Raw genomic sequence first — 21475 nt, forward strand, 5'->3', positions numbered from 1 at the left:
TCTGATAAGCCATGATCATATCAAATGGCAGAGCAAGCCTGAGGGGTCGGATAGCCTACTCCTACTTCATCTGTTCATATAAGAATTAAGACTGTCTTTGATCATTGACAATTCCCTCTTATTTTGGATATCAGATAAGTCTTAAGTCTGGTATTCAGATAATGACTATTAAGTTTGATGTAATGGTATTTTAAACTATAAAATCTGAGTAGTATTGTTCCAGGTTTTATATGAGTGGATATGCTGACCATTGTGAAATGTTTTAAATGATGCTCGGCAGGATGAATATCTATTTTCTAAGATATACTGAAGTTAACTTTTTGTTTGTTATGCAGTTACTTGAACAAAACAAAATTTCCAGCTTTGGAAAACTAAATAACAAAACAAATCAATAGCTTTGAATCAGTATTTACAGCTATGATATTTATATATGTCATTCTTACCATCTTGACGATTCTTGTTTGAAGTTCAACTCTACCCTCATGATCTATTTTACCTTGACAAAAAAAAAAATCTCTTCTTTTTCACAATTAGTTTCCTCTCATCTATGAACTCTGGGAGAGAACTATGACAATATTGTAATGCTTCTGATGGCAAGGACTTCATGAGGCCTATCCGGTACGGTTTGGTGAGTCTCTTGTATTTCGGAGCTTGCTTTGCAAGAGTTCTACTTAGAGACGCCTGGATGATTTACTTCGTAGAGAAAATGGTGCAAGTCTTGAGCACCTCTTATACAAACAAGTTAATTTCCTGTGGTGTTGTATAGAGGAACCAAGTGCAATATTCAGATCAAACAGGATTAGAAGGTGGGCAAGGATAATTAGACCTGGAACAGGAAGCAGAGAGAGCAGATAAGTGCGGAAGAGGGGATAGGGAGTAGAAAGAGATGAGGAAGCCAAAATTCTGACTGGGGGGTTGGGGTGGGTGAAAGGGTGACCAAGGCAGAAGTAGGGGGGCTAATTTAAGGCAGAATTATTCCAGGAGAAGAGGTAATTAGAGGAGAATGGGCCAGTGACTGCATCTGGGAACAAGAAGAATTGCTTACTTGGAGACTAGGAAAAGAGAGGCCTATGTAGTTGCAGTATTCTCATTGCTGAAATATTGCTTGAAGAATGGAAATGGGGGAAGATTCACCTACCCAAAAGTGTGGGAACTAAACTTCTGTTTATTAGGGGAGAGTTATCAAAGGTTATTCTTAACTGCAGGTTGAAGACCTCTGGCAAATCGGATAGTTGAAAGGATGCTGGTGGGGTTGGTGAAAATGGTATTGCTTGAAATTGTTTATTGGATGGATTAGGAAGATTTGAACTGTGAAGCAATTAAAGGAGAAGGCCGCAGCACAACATCAACAGCAGCAGAGAGGGCAGTTCGGGTTTTTACAGAATGAGTGAGCAGGCATGAGCTGCAGCTTATTGATGTGAACTTGAGGACCTTCTCCCACTTTGCTAGGATTTCACCTGAGGCTGGTGAGGCAGATACCAGTGTCCAATTGGTGAGGTGAAACATAGCAATCTGGGGGCTGGGTAAGGGAGTGTGCCTTTTTAGCTCCCCACCCACAAGATAACTCTTTTCCTCTTGAGTGTTGCCTCCATCCTCCGCCGCTACCCCCATTGCTGGGGCCTGCCTGCCAACCTGGCCCTGGAGAGATGCCGGAATTACCCTTGACTGCATGATCCATCAGCATCTCCACTGCCCGGTGACACTGCTGGAATATGAGCTACCAGCCATTTAATAAGCCAGTATCTCTTGGAGGTACTGACCTGACAGCTGTTAAATGGCTGTGAGGTGAGCCATCAAAGTGGAGTTAGGCTAGCCCTTGACTTTTAGGCCAGAGGCCATGATCCTGTCCCCAGCATAAAATTCAGCCCATGGTTGCCTTACACTAATTTGCTAATCCGTGGGGGAGATTCTGACCATGCAGAGTGTTGGATAAAGGAATACTTTGACATGAGTTGAAGGGCTGAAGAAGGTTGGAACAATTGCACAAAAATGGTGAAATCAAATTGACAGCCTGTTTACACTCCATGCAATTCTTATTTCAATCAATTAAAATGAAAATCAAGTGGAAAAGTAAATCAGTCAAAGTATAAAATAAGTTGTCAATTTGATATTGCCCCTTTTTCATTACCACCCAAGATGTTTCACTCCTTCGAAGTGTCATGCTTCTCTGACACAACCTGTCAGTGTGCATAGTAGCTGCTGTTTTATAATATTTATTCACCTTGTGCTACTGTTATAGGGTGGCCGAGTTGTGCTATTAATGATAGAGTTGATCTGCAGACACTTCTTGGGTGGAAACATTAAGTATATTTACAACATACTCAGCAGCAACTACATGTGTGCTTTCAACTCCAACTCTAACTCTGCACTGACTGCTGAGGTAGCCTGCGCTACTCTCCTATTGGTTACTACAGATCATGTGATCTTCCTTAACAAGTGTGCACTAAATAAAACCATAATTACTACAGCTACATACTCTGGTAACTGGGCTCTCAAAATCACGCCAAATGTTTTCTTTTGGGGGTGGGGGGGGGGGGGTGGGGGGTGCGGGGGGGGGGGGGGGGGGGTTCGAAAATCACTTGTCTTTTTTCTCCTGAATGACTTAAATTTCTGTTATACAAAAAAAATTTATCACTTTGTGAAATATATAACTTCTTAAAATGTATCCAAAATATTATCCATTATCCTGGATAATCTTTTTATGTCTTGTATGCTTTTATTAGAGTTTTTGTTCGGAGGTCTGTTTCAATCGTGTGGACTTGGACTTTCTATTTTTTGCCCCAAACTGCGCCCCTGGCCTGAATTTTGATTGTGAGCAATGCAATTTCCCAGGAAGCATTGCCACTGTTCACTTAGCTGTACTGATGGGATGTTCCGTACGCACTCAAATGTTTTGAAAAATTATTTGGGGAGAGTGGGCTGACGGGATGCAATCTCCTCTTTGTATTCCCATAAAATTAAAGTTCAAAAAGAGACATTGTCTGTTTTCTGAGCAACTCCATTGGACTGTTAAATGGCTACAGGCTAGGCTACTCAACACCAGAACCACTGAGCAGAGTAGTTTCCTAGACAGCAGTGATGGTTGTTTTATTTGAAGGGAATTTTCTACCTTGAAGGATGGCTACAAGAAGAGAGAGACTCAGCAGATCTGACTAATGATCCCTGTACAAGATCCATGCTAGAAATTGAATCAGATATGATGATACATCTGCATCTACCAGGATAATTGTAGTATTTACAATTGCCATTTGAGACAGCGCTTCTGCCTGAACAGATCTGGGTAAGGGTGAGTAGGTATTGTACAGAATTGCGGGGCGCAAGATCATCATTGTCAGCCATGTTAGCCACATGATCATTCTAAGAGTACTAACTTTGGAAAAATAAGCCTATGAGAAAACAACATGACTATAATGCCACTGCAATGTCTTTTTAATCAGCAACAGCAGCTATAGTAGGATAGATATTCATCCAAGTGGCTGACCTACCTATTTCCCCAAAGGGTTTGCCCACGAGTGCCACAGTGTCCCAAACCACAACTCCAATATTTTCCCTGTACTACCTAAACTTACTGAGCAGATTTTTGCACAGACTCCATTAGGGTCGATCTCTGAACAAGGCTAAATTTGTACAGGCATTTTATCAATAATTATTAAAATGAGCTGATGCTATAAAATTACAGGCAGTAAACTTAGCTTGTTGGCTAGCTTTGCATCAGTGACTAGGCACAAAAACCCAAATATTACCTGCCCTGTGAAATCACTACTGAAATTCTATTCAGCTTTTCGCCATTTAGGGTAGAATTTTATGGCCACCTCGCGGTGGGGGTGGGGGTGGGGGTGGGGGTGGGGCCAGGGCTGGAAAATATGGCGAGCCGTTCAGAAATCCATTGACTTTGGCAGGAGAGGGGCTATAAAATTCCACCCTTAGTTACAGGCTTGTGCTCAAAATCTAAGAGCTGATTTCACAAATAAGTCTTTCTGGCAGCAACTTGCTTGGCAGGTGCATCTATCAGTCAATCATCAGAATTCTGATTTTTTTTTTAACAACCCATAAAGCTCACCTCTACAAACCTCACTCCTACAAGTGGCAGGAAGCAGAGTGTGATGGTTGAGGGGTGTTTTTGTGACTGGATGCCTTTGTCCAGTGGGGTTCCACAGGGATCAGTGTTGGGTCCCTTGCTGTTTGTGGTATACATAAACAATTTAGACTTGAATGTAGGAGGGTTAATCAGTAAGTTCGCAGATGACACGAAAATTGGTGGGGTGGTAAATAGTGAAGGAGGATAGCCTTTGATTACAGGAGGAAATAGACGTGCTTGTCAGATGAGCTGATCAGTGGCAAATGGAATTTAATCTGGATAAGTGTGAGGTGATGCACTTGGGCAGGACAAACAAGGCATGGGAATACACGGTGAATGGTAGGACCCTGGGAAGTACTGAGGATCAGAGTGACCTTGGTGTGCACGTCCACCGGTCCCTTAAGGTAGCAGGGCAGGTAGATAAGGTGGTTAAGAAGGCATATGGGATACTTGCCTTTATTAGCCGAGGCATAGAATATAAGAGCAGGGAGGTTATGCTGGACCTGTACAAAACGCTAGTTAGGCCACAGCTAGAGTATTGCGTTCAGTTCTGGAATACGCATTCTAGGAAGGGTGTGATTCCACTAGAGTGCAGAGGAGATTTACCAGGATGTTGCCTGGGCTGGAGAGTTTTAGTTATGAGGAGAGATTGGATAGACGGGTTATTTTCCCTGGAGCAGAGGAGATTGAGGGGGGACATGATTGAGGTGTATAAAATTATGAGGGACATCGATATGGTAGACAGGAAGGAACTTTTCCCCTTGGTGGAGGGATCAATAACCAGGGGGCATAGATTTAAGGTAAGGGGCAGGAGGTTTAGAGGGGATGTGAGGAAGAATTTTATCACCCAGAGGGTAGTGGGAATCTGGAATTCACTGCCTGAAAAGGTGGTAGAGGCAGAAACCCTCATAACACTTAAGAAGTATTTGGATGTGCATTGTGATGCCATGGCATACAAGGCAATGGGCCTAGTGCTGGAAAATGGGATTAGAATAGCTAGGTACTTGTTTGACTGGCGCAGACTCGATGGGCCAAAGGGCCTTTTTCTGTGCTGTAGACCTCTATGACTCTGTGACAAACTCTCCCTCACATTGAACTAACTTTGTGCAAAGCAGTAGAACTTGTCAGTTGTCATTCTGATAACTGTCAGCAGCATTCAGCTAAAGATCTAATTTTATAGCCTTTGCCTGCCACTAGATGTTGCTCGTACACCTTACAGCTCCTTTATAATGCAAGCATGCTAACATCACCTTAGTTTAGAAGGTACAGTTAATGATATCAGCAGATGAATGATGACTGTGTTCATGTGATATTAGTTTGTTAGTTTAGTGAATATGGTTGAACCTATTTTTAAAAATATTCATTCATAGGATGTGGGTTTCACAGGCTGGTACAGCATTTATTGCCCATCCCTGGTTGCCCTTGAGAAGGTGGTGGTGAGCTGCCTTCTTGAACTGTTGCAGTCCATGTGGTGTAGGTACACCCACAGTGCTGTTAGAAAGGGAATTCCAGGATTTTGACCCAGCGACAGTGAAGGAACGGTGATATATTTCCAAGTCAGGATGGTGACTGACTTGGAGGGGATCTTCCAGGTGGTGGTGTCCCCATTTATCTGCAGCCCTTGTCCTTCTAGATGGTAGTAGTCATGGGTTTGGAAGGTGCTATCTAAAGAGCCTTGGTGAGTTCCTGCAGTGCATCTTGTAGATGATACACACTCCTGCTACTGTGCTTGGGTGGTGGAGGAAGTGAACGTTTGTGGATGCCTTGCAAATCAGGCAGGCTGCTTTGTCCTGGATGGTGTCAAGCATCTTGTGTTGCGGGAGTTCCACTCATCCAGGCAAGTGGGGAGTATTCCATCACACTCCTGGCTTTTGCCATGTAGATGGTGGACAGGCTTTAGGGAGTCAGGAAGTGAGTTACTCTTCGTAGGATTCCTAGTCTCTTACCTGCTCTTATAGCCACGGTATTTTTATGGCTAGTCCAGTTCAGTTTCTGGTCAATGGTAACCCCAGGATGTTGATAGTGGAGGGTTCAGTGATGGTAATGGCATTGAACATCAAGAATCAATGGTTGCATTCTCTCTTGTTGGAGATGGTCATTGCCTGGCACTCGTGTGGCACGAATGTTACTTGCCACTTGTCAGCCCATGTCTGGATATTGTCCAGGTCTTGCTGCATTTGGCATGGACTACTTAATATTATAAATATTAGCGAGGAACAGCATAGGCACTAAATATTTCCATGCATCACTTACAGTATCTTCTAAGCTATAGCAATGTAAAATGGCATAATGTAAATGATTTCTTTTGTTTGAGATCTTTGGACAAGGGGCAATTGTATAAAAATGGTTATAAATCCAAAATCATAGGTGTTGCCTTTTATTTTCATTCTAAAAGACCATATTGTTTGTCTTTGTATAGTAGATGTGTGGGATTTGGGTAGCCGCATGGGAGAGGTAGGAATGTTGACAGTACAGTACATGAGTGATTGATTGGACAGAAATCACACAGATACTTCAATGAGATTTTAGGACTTTTCCCCTTTCAATGATTAGCTGCAGGGCTTGAAAATCCACATATGTGTAGCAGATGGCTTCATTCACATTCTGCAATAGCTTATCATTGCTTGTCAGGCAATAGAATTCAATTTTACTTCAATTATCAATTTAGATTTTTATGATATTAGTTCAAAGTTGCAGTGATTATTTTTAAAATCTGTATGCAATTTTTAGTTTCATAAAATCTGCAAATTTCACCTCATTCAAATAAGAACAATATATGACAGAATCTCTGTGCAATACTACATGTTACTTAATTGCAGTTTCAAATTTTAATATAGCAGGAATTAGTAATAAAATGTCCTCATTTCTCTCTTGAATGTAGTTTTAGGCTGGGTAATGATTTTTACTGGTGCCAGCTGCTGTTATGTTATCTTGCCTAAATTTCATGCAAGTGGCAGGCAATTTAAATTTGGGAACATCACAGCTGAGTCCATCTTCAACTTCACCTAATGTCCATGTGCACACTTCTTTCCAGCAGGGATATTTCAATAGGAATCAGGAGTTGAGGGGCTTTTGTTGCTTTCCTTCTCTCTGAGGGTCCAATCTGTTGTGTTGGCTGAAATCCGCTAACTCAGCACAGATCACCATCAAATCATCTTGGTGTATATGGCTCATTTCCTTTGTCATGTTATCGACCAAACCTCCACTTGCATCATTTGGTGGTGATTTTGATTCTGCCCCCTAAAGTAGAGCAGCAAAAATATTTAGAAATTAGTTCTGCGGTATTTTCAAATGGGGAACTTAAAGTTTAAGTGGAGGTTATCTTCTAGCATCAATTGATGCCATACCGGCAGCAAGAAAATCTTTGAACAACTATATTTCAAAACAAAAATACTAGTCATTGATGCTTTCAAAAAGCATTGTATTCTCCATTATGATTATAGGTAGTGGCTTAAATGGAGTGTTTGAATTTCAACACACACTTTGCTTGTGCATTCAATTTTTCTGAGGAAAGAAAATTTTTTATCAAATTGTGATTACAAGAAGCAGCTTAGGAACAATGTATAATAGTTAGGTATTATTGAATGCACTTTTTAAAATTAATTACTATTCTCAAAATTCCTCCATTAATAAAGACAGTGAATAATTGCAGGGAAAAAACATGTAGAATGAGAAAACGATTTAACTTGAGAATACTTGCAAAGCTTATAATTGCTCTTACTATGAATAAAAGTCCTTAAGTTTATTTTTTCTCAATATACTGGCAAGTTTGTTTAACTATAGGAGATATACTAACGAATTTTTGATTAATAATGTTGAATCCAGAAAAGCTGCTTTTGCTGTCAGTAATGAAAATGTTTTGTGTTTTGCTGTCAATTTGCAATCACCATTAATTGCATTGTCATTGGCTTCATCTTATCACCAGTCTTTTACATCCTCAGCTTGGTTTGTTTCACTGGGAAAGTGCCCTGTTTTGTGATGAGTCAATTGGTCCTTTTTTTTTGATGATCCATTGATACATTATGATTTCCCAATCTTGTGCAACTCAGAGAATTTGAGTGTACTCCTCTGTTTATCTGCTTTTCCACTGTACTGCTGTAGCGTGCAGATAGAACTGATTATAGAAATGCTGATGGACCAAAGTTCCTTGGTGAGACCTGCAAGAAGTAAAGGATTAAATTCTGTTCTTAGCAACTTTATTTTTGCTTTTAAAACATAAGAACATAAGAAATAGAAGCAGGAGTAGGCCATTCGGCCCCTCAAGCCTGCTCCCCCCTTCAACGTGATCATGGCTGATCTGCCCCAGGCCTCAACTCCTCTTTCGTGCCAGCCCCTCATGGCCTTCAACTCCCCAATGCTTCAAAAATCTATCTACATCCTCTTTAAATACTTTCAGTGATCTAGCCTCCACAACTCTCTGGAGTAGAGAATTCCAGACATTCACTATGAGAGAAGAAACTCCTTCACATCTCTGTCTTAAATGAATGTCCCCTTATTCTGTAACCGGTTTGAGATTCCCCCACTAGTGGAAACATCTTTTCAACATCTACCCTGTCAAGCCCCCTCAGAATCTTGTACGTTTCAATAAGATCACCCCTCATTCTTCTGAACTCTAATTAATAAAGGCCTAACCTATTTAGCTGTTCTTGATAAGTCAACCCCTTCCTCCCAGGAATCAGCCGAGTGAATCTCTTTTGAACTGCCTCCAATGCCAGTATATCCTTTCTTAAAATACAGGGACCAAAACTGTACGCAGTACTCCAGGTGTGGCCGCACCAACACTCTGTACAGTTGTAACAAGACTTCCCTATTTTTAACCTCCAACCCCATAGCAATACAGACCAAAATTCCATTTGCTTTCTTAATTACTTGCTGCACCTGCATGGTAACTTTTTGTTTCATGCACACGAATGCCCAGATCTCTCTGTGCTGCACTGTTTTGGAGTCTCTCTCCATTTAAATAATAGTCTGCCTTTTGATTCTTCCTACCAAAGCGCAGGATCTCACACTTTCCTCCATTAAACTCCATCTGCCAAGTTTTTGCCCACTCACTCAACCTGTCTATATTCTCTTGCAGATTCCTTATGTCCTCATCAAAACATGCCCTCCCACCTATTTTTGTATCATCAGCAAATTTAGATACATTACACTCTGCACCCCCCTCCAAATCATTAATATAGGTAGTAAATAATTGAGGTCCTAGGACTGATCCTTGTGGCACTCCGCTAGTTACATCTTTGCAACCTGAAAAAGACCCGTTAATCCTGACTGTCTTCTGTGTATTACGCAATTCGAAATCCATGCCCCCAAAACTGTGAACTCATATCTTGTGTAATAATTCTTTATGTAGCACCTTATCAAATGCCTTCTGGAAATCCAAATACACTACATCTACTGGTTCCCATTTATCAGCTCTGCTTGTTATATACTCAAAGAACTCTAGCAAATTTGTCAAGCATGAGTTCCCTTTCACAAAACCATGTTGACTCTGTGTGATTGCGTTAAGCTTTTCTAAATGTCCTGCTATTTCTTCCTTAATAATGGACATTAGCATTTTCCCAGTGACAGATGTTAAGCTGATTGGCCTATAGTTCCCTGCTTTTTGTCTCCCTCCCTTCCTGAACAGGGGCGTCACATTAACGGTTTTCCAATCCGCTGGGACCCTCCCAGAATCCAGTGAGTTCTGGAATATTTCGACCAATGCCTCTACCATCTCTGCAGCCATCTGCAGCCACTTCCTTTAAAGCCCTTGGATGCAGGCCATCAGGTCCTGATGGCTTTTCTGCCTTTTAGTCCCATTAGTTTGTCAAATACTTTGTCCCTCATGATAGAGACTGTTACAAGATCCTTCCTCCCATTAGCTCCTTGCTTATCTGATATCTTGGGATGCTTAGTCTCCTCCACCATGAAGACCATACAAAATATTTGTTCAAATTATTTGCCATTTCCCTGTTTGCCATTATCAATTCTCCGAGGGTCTCACGCTCACTTTAGCTACTCTCTCTTTCTTTTTTTATACCCATATAAGGTCTTGCTATTTTTATATTTCTTGTCAATTTACTTTCATAATCAATTTCCTCCCTCTTTATTAGCTTTTTTGTCATCTGCTGATCGTTCCTAAACAAATTCCCAATCCTCTGGCCTACCACTAGTCTTCACCACTTTGTATGCCTTAGTTTTTGATTGAATACTCTCCTTGACCACCTTTGTAAACCACGGGTGGTTCATCCTTCTCATAGAGTCCTTTTTGACCAGGATAAATTTTTGCTGAGCATTATGAAATATCTGAAATATATATGAAAACGCCCAAATCATGGGTTGATTTGATGAGAGGACATGCACTTGAATTAAACAATGTGCCTTGGCTGTTTCTGGCAGCATTTGTCACTCCACGTTTACATAAATTCCTTGTTCACTCAACCATTTATTTTGCAAGTTGCAAATACACCAGAAGGCAGCTTTTCACAGGGCATGGCTGCAACTTGAAAATCACTGACTTCAGATTTACACCATTGCTCAGACAAGATAATGCAAGCGTAAAGTGAATTTGCTTATCATCTAACCAGTCAATTTTGTCCCTGTGACAGGTCAATTTTAAGGGCTAGTTTCCAAATGCATGCAAAGAGTAGGGAGCCCCTCTCGCTAGATGTGCATATTGGGAAATTGCACATTATCCATAATTTTCTGTCCATTAATTTTAATGGACTGATAATAGGGGGTTACGTGTAGTGTAAGAGTTTGCTGTCCACAGTTGTAAAATGATGGTGCATATCAGGCACACCACATCCTGGAGGTGTTCTACTGATGATATATGCAAAATATATTTTCACTGGAGGGATGACTACTCTTTATAAGATGAATTATTTATTTGTTTTGGGTACTGCTGGATCCAATTTTTATATTCTCCCCAATTGGCTTAGCATTTGACTGAAATTTGGTAAGCTCTGGCCATAAAGCTTTCTCTCTCACTGCTTTCTGTTTGGAACATGTCCCATTATTATTGTTACAGTTACATAAAGTTCTGGTTATACCCTATTTGAAGTACTATGTTCAATTCTGGGCATCAGACCCCAGGAATGATATATTAACCTAGGAGCAGATTTACCAGAATGATACTAGGCTAAAATGGCTAAATTTATGCAGATATATTGCATAGACTAGCCTTGTATTCGCTTGCTTATAAAGATTAGGAGATGATCTAACTGAGGTGTTTAAGCTGGTAAAAGGATTTATAATGTAACCTAGTTTTAGGAGGTGTAGTCTTGCCTAATATCTAAATCCCCGCTTTCCCCCACACCCTCGCTCTTTTGACCTTGTGGGTTGAAACCCAGAGGAAAGGCAAAATCTCTAGGTTTGGGGCCTAGTTGGTTGCAGGAGTTGGAAAAAGTGCTTGCTTGAAGGAAACACCACCTGCCTGATGGATTCTGCTCCAGCTTTTGTTGGGAATACTCCCTTAGCCTATAACTCATTGTTGTCGTTGTTACCATGAGCATCACTGTCCAGCAGGGTGCAAATCACCACAGATGTGGATATGAGTAAAATGGGAATAAGATAACAATAGAAAGCTGCCTCTTGAAGTGGTGAACCTCATGGCCCATGCCCCTTGCATAGACGCCAACACAGCCACCCCACTCCCCAGCCCCGTGACAACTGGTGAAATTCAGTCTCATCCCTAATCCCCCTTGATAAAACCCCTACCTTGGCACTAGACCTTCTCAACAATTTAGCTCCCTCAATAAAACCCAGATATAAATACTAAACCTCCTCTAAACCCCCTCAAAAAATCCCCAATTGGAGCACTAACTCCCCCAATAATACCTCCACTTCAAAATTTTAGCACCCTCAATAAAGCCCCCACATCTGCACCAAACCAAATCATTTGTATTCATACAGGTGCAACTTGTCCCTCCCTTCCTTCTTCCCCTGGCTCTTGGTCTTCTCCTTGCCCAGGGCCTGTGTGAGGCTGTCAGCATTCCCCCACTGCGCCACAACGCCCCCCGACCCCCATCCAGCCACCTTCTGAAAACCAGGCTTGTGCCTGCTAGTGCCCCACCGCCAAACCCTAGCCCCCCACCACCCAGCACAAAGAGGGTCTGCTGTGGTCCAGGTCACTGCGCATGCACCCCACATCTCGTCTGCAGTCCTGGACTCTGCCCTGCTCACACACTCCTTCCCTGCACTGGTATCTTCTGTCGCACAATAATTAACAGGCCAGATAGAGAGAAACCATTTCCTTTTGTGAGGAGTTCAGAACAATGGAACGTAATATTAAACTTAGAGCTAGGCCATTCAGGGGTGATGTAACGATCAACTTCTTAATTAAAAGGGGAATAGAAATCTGGAACTCTTTGTCTCTTCAAGAAGCTGTGGAGGCTAGAGGTCAATTAAAGATAGATTATTGTTAGGCAAGAATAAAGATGAGTAGATGGAGTTAAGACATCGACCTAATTGCAAGTTAAAAACAGATTTGTGGGGCTGAATGGGTTGCTCCAGTTCCTATGTTCTTGTGTTTCCAAGAAAGCTTATTGCTATCAGCTTTGGAAATTTTGTCATTTTTCAGGCTTTGCAGCTTATTTTGCGCAGTACTTGAGTAAAATATAACCATCTTGAAACTATGTAGGCGAACAATAAACCAAACCACCAAGAGTTATTTAGCCTATATAGACCAGCAGAAAATCACGATTTGAAATTAAGAATTGAAATAAAATTTATTGGGGTAATATTGTTTCCTTTGAAGCAATAAGCACTGGTATTCTTCCAACATCTGGTTTTATTTTAAATTGTGATGAGAGAACAGTAACTGTGCTTTTGTTAGTCATGCTTGTTTTGTGTTTTGGGGTTAGCAAGTGAAAATACTCAGCTTGTCCAGAAAGAAATTGTTCCTGTCAGTTATACCCTGTGAAGTATTTGATAACAGATGTTTATTATAATTTGAAGTGACTGATTTTTTTTTTATTTGTTATACTGTTGATTTCTTTACTACATTTGAGTAGGCCATAGGGTAATACTGGACCTTCTCTGCTATCTGCCCCCATGCCTTCTCCAAGCTCATTCTTAAGCATGAAATCCACCTCCTGCTCTCTCGATCCTTTTCCCACCAAATTGTTGACCACCCAGCTTCCCTTCCTGGATCCATATTAACTCCTCTTGTGAACAGCTCCCTCTTCCCTGGTACTGACCCCTTCTCCTTCAAATCTGCCATCATTGCCACTCTCCTCAGAAAACCCAACTCTTGAGTCCTCTGTCCTTGCAAACTATTGTTCCAACCACTCTATTCTGTCAAATCCTTGATTATGTTGCCACAACCCAAATCCACCTTTTCTGCAACTCCATGTTTGAATCCCTTCAATCTGTTTTCCGTCACTGCCAAAACAACTCTTATCAAAGTCACAAATGAAATCCTATGTGACCGTAACAATGGTAAATTATTCCTCGTAATTCTTCTGACCTACGTAACTCCTCCTCAGCTCCTTTCCTCCATTGTGCAGCTGGTTGCCTGACCTGGTTCCATTTTTATCTATCTAGTCATAGCCAGAGAATTATCGCCAATGGTTTCTCTTCATGCTTCTATGCCATTTCCTCTGTGGTGCCCAAATATGTACCTTTGACACCTTCCTATTCTCATCTACATACCTCCCTTTGGAAACACCATCCAAAAATATCACAGCAGGCCTCACTTGTATGCTGAGGATTACCTTATCCTTCCATTGTCCCTGATTTGTCACACTTCACCTGATATTCAGTATTGATTGAGCAGAAATTTTCTCCAGCTAAATATTGGGAAGAACAAATCCATTGTCTTTGGTCTCTATGAAAAACTGTTTCCTAACCACTGACTCCATCTCTCTCCCTGCCAACTGGCCAAGGCTGAACCAGTTCATTCTCAACATTGGTATTCTATTTGACCATGAGATGAGCTTTTGTCCGCATATCCACTTCATTTTCAAGACTGCCTACCACCATCTCTGTAACAGTTACCTGCCTCCCTCCATCCCTCCCATGGATCGTCTGTTGTTGATACCCTCATCCATGACTTTGTTACCTTGGGCATGACTATTCTAATATTCTCCTGGCTGGCCTCCCATGTTCCACGCTCCATAAACTTGATCATTCAAAACTCTGTTGCCCCTGTCCAAACTCTGACTCATCATCCCACTGTTCACTGAGTTGTATTGGTTCCTGATCAGCAACGGCTTGTTATTAAAATTCTCATCTTTGTGCTTCAGATTCCTCCCTGGTCTCTCCTCCTCACCTCTGTAACCTGCTCCCTCCCTACACTCCTCCAAGATGTCTGCACTTCTCCAATTCTCACCTCTTTGTTTATTCTCAATTTGTAATCACTCCACAATTGGTGGCACTGCATTCAGCTGCCAGGGCGCTAAACCCCATAATTCCTTAATGAAACCTCTATCCTCCTTTTAAGATGCTCTTTAAAACTTATCTTTGATTAAGCTTTTGGTCACCTCTCCTATGATCTCCTCATCTAGTTCAGTGTCGAAGTTTGTTTGATCACATTCCTGTAAAGTGTCTTGGAATGTTTTCTATGATAAAAGTGTTATACAAAGGCAAACGTTTGTTAATGTTCCCCAAGCAGCAGCTAGCTGTGGGAATATTAATATGTTTATGGACCAAATTATGTGATTCACTTGTAATAGCAGTGCCTCCAACTGTCATGGTAAGTAGAGGAATTGCGATCAATGAGAAACTACTGGGGAATCAAAATTTATATTGAACATGCACTGTGTGTCGTTGATATTATGCCATTGAATGAAGCTGTGAATAGGGAAAAAATATATAGTTTACTGAAGATTCATTTCAACCCTAAGTTTGTCTCCCAGCAGCCTTTTCTTTAGGTCACTTAGGAACAGGACTAGGGCATTCTGCCATTCAATCAAACCATGGCTGATCTGCAACCAAACTTCATTATCCTGCCTATGCCCTGTATCTCTTGATACCTCGAGTTAACAAAAACTTATCAACCTTAGGTTTGAAATTTGCAATTGATCTAGCATAAATTGTCATTTACAGAAGAGGGTTCCAAATTTCTACTTTGTTTTGTGTGTAGAAGTGCTTCCTAATTTCATTTCTGTAAGGTCTGCTTCTAATTTTTAGACTATGGCCACTAGTGCTAGGCCAGTGGAAATAGTTCTTTGTAGTTGTTCCCCTTCATAACTTAGAACCTTTGATCAAATCAGGCTTTAACCTTCCAAATTCCAGGGAATGTAATCTTAGTTAATGTAATGCCTCCTCATAGTTTAACCCTTGGAGTCTTGGTATAAAACCATGCGCATTCCCTTCAAGACCACCCACACTATGGGTGTACCTACACCACATGGACTGCAGGGATTCAAGAAGGTAGCTTACCATTGCCTTCTCAAGGGTAACTAGGGATGGGCAATAAACATTTGCCCAGCCAGTGAAGCCCACATCCTGTGAATGAATAAAAAATAAAATCCCATGTAGTGCCCAGAACCTCTCTCAGTATCCCAGTGTGGTCTAACCAGAACTTTTCTAACTGATGCATGACTTCTACCCCCTTGTATTCCAGTCCTTGAGAAATAAAGGACAGCACTCCAGTGCCTTTTGATTATTTTCTGTACCTGTTGATGACATTTTAATGATCTTTGTACCTGGGCCACCAAATTTCTATGGGCCTTTGCTGTTTCCAGCTTTAAACTGCATATTTAGTACTCTGTTCTATAATTCTTAGGTCCAAAATGGATGACCTCCCATCTGCCACAGTTTTGCCCATTCACTTAATCCATCAATGTCTTTGCCACCTTGGCCAATAAACTATATTGTGGTTGAGAAAGGAAGTAATAATAATCATATTGTACTGATTCTTTACCAGTTATTTCATTGTTTTGAAGTGTTTGGCTACAAATACTGGGGGTATTTTTTTGCCTTGAGTGCCATTTGCTGGGGAGGACTGCTTACATGTTGTGGAAACAGTTTGTTATTCATTTCAATCTAGGTTTGAATGGCCTGCTACTTGCTCATATGAAAATCTTTTGGATTGCAATATTGCTTTAACAATTTTGGCCAATTACCACCCCATCAGTCTACTCTCAAGCATCAGGAAAGCGACGGAAAGTGTAATCGACAGTGCTATAACGTGGCACTTACTTAGTAATACCCTGCTTATTGACGCTCAGTTTAGATCCTGCCAGGCCCCCTCAGCTCCTGAGCTCATTACAGGCTTAGTTCAAACATGGACAAAAGAGCTGAACTCGAGGTGAGGTGTGAGTGACTGCCCTTGATATCAAGGCAGCATTTGACTGAGTGTGGCACCAAGGAGCCCTAGCAAAACTGGAGTCATAGGGAATCAGATGGTAAACTCTCCACTGGTTGGAGTCATGCCTAGCACAAAAGATGATGATTGAGGTTGTTGGAGGTCAATCATCTCAGTCCCAGGACATCGCAGCTGGTGTTCCTCAGGGTAGTGTCCTAGGCCTAAGCATGTTCAGCTGCTTCACCAATGACCTTCCCTCCATCATAAGGTCAGAAGTGGGGATGTTTGCTGATGGTTGCTGATGATTGCACAATGTTCAGCACCATTCACGACTTCTCAGATACTGAAACAGTCCATGTCCAAATGCAGCAAGACTTGAACAATATTCAAGCTTGGGCCGTAAAGTGGCAATGACCATCTCCAACAAGACAGAACCTAATCGTCTGCCCTTGACATTCAATGGCATTACCATCACTAAATTCCCCACACTCAACATCCTGGAGAGGGTTACCATTAACCAGAAACTGAACTTGACCCGCCATATAAGTACTGTGGCTACAAGAACAGGTCAGAGGCTGCGAATCTTGCAGACAGTAACTCGCCTGACTCCCGAAAGCCTGTCCAACATTTACAAGGCACAAGTCAAGAGTGTGATGGAGTAATCTCCACTTTCCTCTGGATGGATGCAGCTCTAAAAACTCTTTCAAGAAGCTTGACACCATCCAGGAAAAAGCAGCCTGCATGATTGGCACCCCATCCACTGCAATAAACATTCACTCCCTCCACCATTGACGCACAATGGCAGCAGTGGGAACCATCTATAAGGTGCGCTCCTTTGACAGTATCTTCCAAACCTGTGACCTCCACCATCTCAAAGGACAAGGGCAGCAAATGCATGGAAATGCCACCATCGGCAAACTCCCCTCCAAATCACACACCATCCTGACTTGGAACTATATCAATTTTCCTTCACTGTCGTTCGGTCAAAATTCTGGAATTCCCTAACAGCACTGGGTGTGCCTACACCACATGGACTGTAATGGTTCAAGAAGGCAACTCACCACCACCTTCTCAAGGGCAATTAGGGATGGGCAATAAATGCTGGCCTAGCCAGTGACTCCCACATCTCATGAATGCATATTTTTTAAAAAATAGAAAATTTGTATTGTGTTTTGTCATCCTTTTCAATGTGAATTTATGGGAATAGATATTCTTTTGTTGCTTCCATTATATTTTCAGCTCCTTATGCCTTTTGTCTTAAATTCTATTTAATAACCCTGCAACAAAATCTAGCTGTGCAAGAACTGACATTTACGGTGTCTTTAATGTAGAAAAACATTCTCAAGGCACTTCATGGAGTTGTGATCTTACAAAAATGGACGCCAAGCTAATGAAGAAAATACTGGGATGACTGTCAAATAAGTGGGTTATAACAAGTGAATTTGAACATGACAAAAGAATGGATGAGAAAGGATGGTACCAGGCAACATTGACAGAGGTGGAAGTAGATGGTCTTTGTGCTGGAGAATATATAGGATTAGAAGCTCAGCTTGGGTTCAGATAGGATGCTGAGATTTTGAACATGCTCTGGTTTATCCTGAGACAGTGGTCATAGAGGGAGACCAAATTGATGGTGAAGGTATGGAGTTTGTGATGAGGGCAGAATAATTTCAGTGTTTAGCTGGAGGAAATTCTGGCTTTTCATGACGGCCATCGTACAAGCAGTGTTTTTAAAAAAAAACACATGGAGTCCAAGCGAGCTGGTGGAGAGCCAGCTTGGTGTTGTCAGTATATATGTGGAGCATGTACCTATGCCTGTGATATTGGCAAGGAGCAGCATGTACATGAGGAACAGAATGTAGTATTTTGGGCATATGAAGAGCTAAGCATTGTAATAAAAGCTGTAGCAACTTAGTGTCAATATCTATTGGGTCAGAATGATCTTCACACTAGGTTTGCGTACAAAGTGAATGTTAACTTCGCATCATTTCAGAAGGTAGACATATGGTCAGGATTTATTTAACTAATTCATATAAGGAAATAGATGTTCCTGATGCTGTGATTTGATATAATGGGGAGAATTTTCGGCTCGGTGAGCGGAGGTGGGGCCCACTCGCCGAGGCATAAAATGACGCGGGGTGACGTTGGGCAGGTGTCCTGATGTCACCGCGCGTCATTTAGATTTTCAGTTCGGCGGGCGCACACCTGAGTCGGCTACACCCCCGCCAAACTGTCAAAAGCCTGTTAAGGCCATTAATTAACTAATTAAGGCTATTGAGAAAGCTGCCCGTCCAACCTTAAGGCTGGCGGGCAGGCGAAGAGCCCAGGCGGCCTTCGCATTTTTCATGGAACCTCATCCACGGGCGGGATGAGGTTTCATGAAGAGTTTATAAATTAAATAAATTTTTCCATTAAAGTCCATTGACATGTCCTAGCTCACATGACACTGTCGCATGAGGGGACATGTCTTAATTTTTTTTCATTAAAATTTTTTAAACTTAAAACTTATCTTCCTGAGGCACCTCTGTGCGAAAGAGCGTACTCCCGACTCAGGGGAACCCCCCACCCCACCCCGCCCCCCGCCCGCACAGGGAGTGCACAACACTTCCGGGCGCGTGTCACACTGGGTGAGCCTTGATTGGCCTGCCCACCTAAAATGGCAGCGCGGCCCCGATCGGGGGCACCGATCGGTTCCACTCCCGTCCCCACACAACCCCCCCGCAACGGGGGGAATATTTTCTCCAGTGACCAGTTAAATCAGTGAATCTTACTTTTCCTTTCTTTGTTAGTGGTTCAACCTTGAACAACAAATATTACTTTTCCTTTTAGAAATTCTTATTGTGCTGTCATTTTGGTCAGGCAATTTTCAATTCCTTTATTTAATGTCAGGCCTCTTTTTTTTCTTACAATGTAAAACAAATGACAAAGCTACGACTGAGCTTATAATCTACTTTATCCATTCTTTACAGCATTTCAATGATATAAAAAACACTTCTGTACAAATATCCATGATTTAGGCTTAACTTCTGCAGTCACCTTGGCCACTTTATTTTCCTTTCTTGTTTTGAAGATTGGAGGATTCAAATTGAATGTTTTAACTCTAACTGAGTTTAGAATGTTACAATGACCTGTTTAAGCTTGTCACCCAATGGCCTTGAGGTATTAGATTCATCTTGTTACATTAGCAAGACATTGATTGCATGCTCCCAGCAAGTAATCGATAATCATATTCAAATCATTTCCCTCTCTCTATTTTAAGCCTATTTTTTTTTTGTCTCCAAGTATTTCCTATTCTGTTCTGATTTATTTGTTTGGAAGGTTAGAAAAACACTTTCCTTTTTGCTCAAAATGAAGTATCAGCAGACCAACAGCCAGGATCTGCCTTTGGGCAGAGTACACATCAATGAATGGGTGAATTCTTTATAGCTTTAGTATGTATGCGAAAGTGAACATCACTGGTGGAATGGATCACCCTCCTATTATAAAATCCATATAGTCTTAATTTCCATTTTTATTGTATCTGCCTAAGATGCAGTCTACAATCTCAAAATCAAAGCTGAGGGCCTGGTTGGCAACCTCACTTTTTGGCAATGTTACTGAGCTGTTCCTAAGTGCCAGGCACTTTACATGTGATTCCTAAGCATTTTCAACCTTGTATTAGTTAAATGTTTGGTTAGGTGCCTAAAGAATGTTGCAGGATCATTACTGCAGATGCATCATGTTTGACTGAATTTTGTTAATGCTATCATTCACGTTGGATGAAATGATACATTGTAAAATTGCATTAAACCTGCTATTTTGTTTTTGGATCTTAAAAGAGGGCAATTATGGCAGGGGAAGGAGGGGATGGTTTTAACTGTAACAGGTAGGTAGATTTTCAAGCAAGCAGCTGGTTAAAAGGGCTGTAATTACAGGGGTTTAAAAGGACTGTAATTGCATCACTGAGCAACCCCAGCAACCTCTACCTTTTTATCCAAACATGAAGCGCAATGTGTGGAGAACACCGCCCCCCACCCCCCCACCCCACACACAATTTCCAGTAGGTTGTCAATTATAATACGCAAAGTCACCAGCTACTTGAACTAGGATTTCTGGATTTAACTGTTTGTGTTGGGGTTTCTTGGACTTTGTGGGACTTGCCAGGGAAATTGAGGCAAGAGGACAATGTGATTTTAAGAGGGCTGATCAAGTGATCAAGAAATGCTTTAAAAACTGAGATGTCCTACTTGCTACCTTGCCTATGTGAAAGGCTTTTGCTCACAGGACCTTTTCTGAATGTGCTTATGCTGCTTTGTAGATGATTTCCAATACTTTGGAGGTCATTTCTATTACTTTGGAATCTACATTGTTTGATCCACACTTCCTACTTGCCAACCTTCAGTTCAGTATGGGAGCTGCATATGCAGTTTTATGCTGCATAAGCAGCAACAGGAGCCAAATGCTCAACCACCTAGCCCTCCACAAGGAATGATCACAGGGGTCCAACAGGATTTACAGGCAAAGGTTCAACTTCCTGAGGAAAAGAACAAACACCTCTGGAGGCTCAAGAGTTTTGAGTCGGGTAATTGCTGATACTTGCAGCAGGAAGAAGACCTCCTGCCAAGTGGACCAGATGGGCGCACACTGCCAGGGGCCAAAAAAATCACCTCAGCCCTTCATTTCTTCTCTTCTTCTGGCTCCGTCCAGGAATCTGCAGGTAATACTTGTAGAATTTCTCAATCTGTTGTCTGCAAATGCATTACACAGGTGGTCAACGCCATGTTTGCCAGGGCTTCGACTTGTGTGCAGTTCTCACCAAATGAGACCATTCAGAATGAGCGGCTGTTCAGCTTTGTTATTCTGGCTGGCTTACCACAAGTGCAGCAAATTGGTGACTGCACATATGTGGCAATCTCAGAACCCCCCAGGTCACCCTAGAGTCTTCATCTACCAGAATGGATTCTACTCCAACGTGCAGCTCATCTGTAGCCATGGAAAGATCAATGTGTGTGTTTGTGAGATACCCAGGGAGTTGCCATGATGCTTTCCTACACCTGTCAAACACCCCCCTGAGATCTTCAAACCTTGAAGCAGAGTTAGCGAATGTCTCCTTGAAGATGAGGGCTGCCCTCTGAAGAGACGTGTTAGGAGCTCAGTGATGTTCAGGAAATGTGAAATAAAAACTG

At 41.8% G+C, this 21475-nt stretch overlaps 1 protein-coding gene across 2 annotated transcripts in view; it reads left to right on the plus strand.

Annotated features, from left to right (window-relative positions):
* Positions 1–21475, plus strand: part of LOC144683562 (neuron navigator 1-like) — a 725427-nt gene that overhangs the window by 93270 nt on the left and 610682 nt on the right. The window contains exon 1 of one of the 2 annotated variants that reach the window (XM_078546702.1): positions 527–628. The exons of the other annotated variant lie outside the window; for it this stretch is intronic. The gene's annotated coding sequence lies outside the window, so the exon portion shown is untranslated. Of the gene's footprint in view, positions 1–526; positions 629–21475 lie in introns of those variants that run through there. 2 annotated transcript variants of the gene reach the window in all.

This window comes from Cetorhinus maximus, chromosome 8, assembly GCF_964194155.1.
Source record: "Cetorhinus maximus chromosome 8, sCetMax3.hap1.1, whole genome shotgun sequence".
Lineage (NCBI taxonomy): Eukaryota > Metazoa > Chordata > Chondrichthyes > Lamniformes > Cetorhinidae > Cetorhinus > Cetorhinus maximus.